Source organism: Oncorhynchus mykiss, chromosome 24, assembly GCF_057628025.1.
Source record: "Oncorhynchus mykiss isolate SJ-2025 chromosome 24, ASM5762802v1, whole genome shotgun sequence".
In the NCBI taxonomy this organism is placed as follows: domain Eukaryota; kingdom Metazoa; phylum Chordata; class Actinopteri; order Salmoniformes; family Salmonidae; genus Oncorhynchus; species Oncorhynchus mykiss.
The window spans coordinates 1,928,447-1,932,724 of record NC_143045.1 but is presented as its reverse complement, the minus strand read 5'-3'; positions in this window follow the sequence as shown (position 1 = coordinate 1,932,724).

Sequence of the window (4,278 nt, the reverse complement as noted above, 5' to 3'; positions counted from 1 at the left end):
CGACGAACACTCCGATTGGCTGGCTATTCAAAGCTCGAGCGGCTCTATCAGCACAACGCAATGTTGTCCGTAGCTGTCGTGACAACGGAGCTCGCTCCATAAAAACAATATTCGAAGTTTTGCCTTAACTATTTTACCAGCGTGTGCCACAAGACCATACCGTTCTAAATTTTCTTGAAAAGCTGTCAGTGCTATTATATGATACAATATCTTGTTGCATTTTCAATTTGTGTAAATCCTATCATGAACTGATTTTAGCCAGAGTACGGCTGGGGATTGACTGCATTGTTTAAATGGAATGTTAGCATATTAGCAGTAATTGAAAGTTGTATAATGGAAAGTGAAGTATGAAATATATATTTTATGTTTCGAGCTATGAAGCGGCTCCTACGACCCGGTGTGCGACAGCCCCTGGTTACTATCGAAACTTGCTACATTTTAGAACATTGGGCAAGTAAAAATATATCCTCCAAACACCGGCTTCGAGGCGTGCCAATATATTCTCCAAACACTGGCTTCGGGCATTATCACTTAAATGGTCTATGTTTGAGCTGCGTTTGAAAGCAAAAGCCGAATTGAAAACATTATTGGAATTTTTGGAACTCGATTTTCATAATAGAATATGACTGATGGTAGACTGATGGTTTGGTTAACTAAACTAGCATGTCGGTTTGTTTGGTTACCAAGGCAACTACTGTAGCTATCTACTATACACTTGCTAGCTACTTCAGTGGATGTTGAACACATTTCTACCTGCAAATGAACACATTTCTAGCAGTAAATGTGTTGAATTATAGCCATGGTATAAAAGGGACAATCAACTAGGGGCAACAGAGCCACTCACAACCCATCATTGAAGGAAGCCGTGGGACAGGCCACATGGGCCACAGATACACCTTATGTCCACAATGCTGAAACTGACCTAGAAGAGAGGAAAGAGAGAGAGAGAGAAAACCCCCCACAAAAAAACACAAAAATAATAATAATACTATCATGTGTGTGTATGAAAATGTGTAGATATGTGAATGCCCCCACCCCGCTCCCCCGGCACAGTTGTGAGCTATAATTTTAATGACGTTTTTTTATCCCTTATTTTTTTACTTTTATTTTATTTTTTAAAGTAAAACACCACAAACTCATGTCGGGAAAAGAAAAAAGGCGAAACTAATCTACGCCCGTTCTGATAAAAACCTTAGGGCATCTAGCCTCCGGGGATGCCTTGCTTGACCACACCCTCCTTCCTTGCTCCTGGCCTGCCTCTTCCACCAATCCAATTGTTTCTAATGGACAGAAAAGAGCAGAGGCTCTGAGCTGTCCGATCAGGTCCATTGTCTACTACTACTTGCACGTCGTGGGACACACCTTCCACCTAGTTCATTATTTTCCGGAGAACGTATAGCGTTCAGACAAATTATTTATGCTACTAAAATCAGTGAAATGTACGCTAAACTGACAACGGAGCGAAGAGCAGAAATCTCAACTAGTGTAACCGATGTGAACTGGCTAGCTAGTTAGCGGGGTGCGCGCTAATAGCGTTTCAGTCGGTGATGGCACCCGCTCTAAGACCTTGAAGTAGTTGTTCCCCTTGCTCTGCAATGGCCGCGGCTTTTGTGGATTGATGGGTAGCGATGCTTCGAGGGTGGCTGTTGTCGATCTGTGCAGAGCCCAGGTAGGGGAGAAAAACTGTTACACTAGCAAGCAAGTCGCAGCAATGAAGAACGTGAAGGGAGGGATAATTCTGTCAGGGGTGAGATTTTCGGCACAACACCTGCACTAAACTGAGTACCAGTCTCTTTATCTAACATTCCACTCCTTGACATTGCCAAAGAGTTTGGCCTTTCGGCAATCTCAACATTCAATATGCAGCTGGATTTACAGAACAGTCGCTGATAGTCGGAAACAATATATTCTTATGCAACGTGTGCGCTAATTTGGCACAATATAGAATTGGAATTTTAAGAACAAACTACCATTACGACCTACTGCTGTAATTCAATGCAAGATCATGTTGTTTGAGGTAGCTAGAGAGTATCCGTAATGAGAGACAAATGAAGAGGAAATATTAGCCAACAATCAAGCAAGCTTTTAGTTGCATCTCATCAATGACAGGAAAGAAATGCAAAACTGGCAGCTGTCGTCCACAGGGGGGTCACTGTTCCAACGCTACAGAAGTTGGCTGATCGGCATGTCCAGCCCCAAAACACTTGTGGGTGTCATGGAGCAAAACGGAGAACACAACCGTGTTTGTGAGAGTCTCATCTTTCCATAGAAGGGTCATTGGCTCCTTATTTTTTGTGGAGCTTTACCTGTAGGCCAAACCTTTGACACGACAGACGATTTTGCTAGAAGACCGATTTTCGAGATGTCTCATGGTCTGACAAACACCGCTCTAGCGCTGTCACTTTTCACAGCATATGTGGAAGTGTGACATCGGCGGACGCGTTGGATTGAGAAGCATCCAATGCAAAAAAACAACGCATCTCTATCTTAAATGTACATATTTTTATGGGGCTGTTTATTATTGTGCTAATTAAGTTTCAGCGCCGCGCGGACATCGACTCTAGGAGGTTAAATAGGTTTAGGCACTATACTTTTTATTGCACATTTAATTCAACCAACGAATTTGGGGATGTTCAACTTCAATTCATTGGCACAAAACGGGCAGGCATAGCACAGGTGGTGGTCGCCTAAATGCACTCCAGTAGGCTAGCATTCAAATGGTGTGTTTATAGCCCAGCCTATGAATTTACTTCTAATTTACACATATCTTCACTGTCCCATTCTTGTGCATTCATGCATGATGCAGCTCTCTCTTCCGTGTATAGCTCTTGAACCAGTAGCATAGCCCAATGTGTGTCCCAGAAGTAGCAAAATAGTTTGGTCACTTATTTTCACTATTTTCTACATTGTAGAATAATAGTGAAGACATCAAAACTATGAAATAACACATGGAGTAATCAAAAAATAATATTTTAAATTCTTCAAAGTAGCCACCCTTCGCCTTGACAGCTTCATAAGGAAATAAGGTAGTCAGTCACCTGGAATGCATTCCAATTAACAGGTGTGCCCTGTTAAAAGTTAATTTGTGGAATCAGTTGTGTTGTGGCAAGGTAGCGTTGGTATACAGAACATGGTATTTTTCCAAATAGAGCTAAGTCCATATTACGGCAAAAACTGATCAAATAAGCAAAGAGAAACGACAGTCCATCATTACTTTAAAACAATGTCACTCAATCCGGATAATTTCAAGAACTTTGAAAGTTTCTTCAAGTGCAGTCACAAAAAACATCAAGCATTATGATGAAAATGGCTCTCGTGAGGTCCGCCATAGGAAAGGAAGACCCAGAGTTACCTCTGCTGCAGAGGATAAGTTCATTAGAGTTACCAGCCTCAGAAATTGCCGCCCAAATATATGCTTCAGAGTTCAAGTAACAGACACATCTCAACAACAACTGTTCAGAGGAGACTGCGTGAATCAGGCCTTCATGGTCGAATTGCTGCAAAGAAACTACAACTAAAGAACACCAATAATAAGAGACTTACTTGGGCCAAGAAACATGAGCAATTGACATTAGACCAGTGGAAATATGTCCTTTGGTCTGATGAGTCCAAATTTTAGATTTTTTGTTTCAACCGCCGTGTCTTTATGAGATGCAGAGTAGGTGAACGGATGATCTCCGCATGTGTAGTTCCCACCGTGAAGCATGGAGGAGGAGGTGTGGGGGTGCTTTGCTGGATTTATTTAGAATTCAAGGCACACTTAACCAGCATGGCTACCACAGCATTCTGCAGCGATACGCCATCCCATCTGGTTTGCGCTTAGTGGGACTATCATTTGTTTTTCAACAGGACAATGACCCAAAACACACCTCCAGGCTGTGTAAGGGCTATTTGACCAAGAAGGAGAGTGATGGAGTGCGGCTTCAGATGACCTGTCCTCAACAATCACCCAATCTCAACCCAATTGAGATGTTTTGGCATGAGTTGGACCGCAGAGTGAAGGAAAAGCAGCCAACAAGTGCTCAGCATATGCGGGAAATCCTTCAAGACTGTTGGAAAAGCATTCCAGGTGAAGCTGGTTGAGAGAATGCCAAGAGTGTGCAAAGCTGTCATTAAGGAAAAGGGTGGCTACTTTCAAGAATATAAAATTTATTTTGATTTGTTTAACACTTTTTTGGTTACTACATGATTCCAAATGTGTTCTTCCATAGTTTTTTTTCCACAATGTGGAAAATAGTACAAATAAAGAAAAAGCCTTGAATGAGTAGGTGTGTCCAA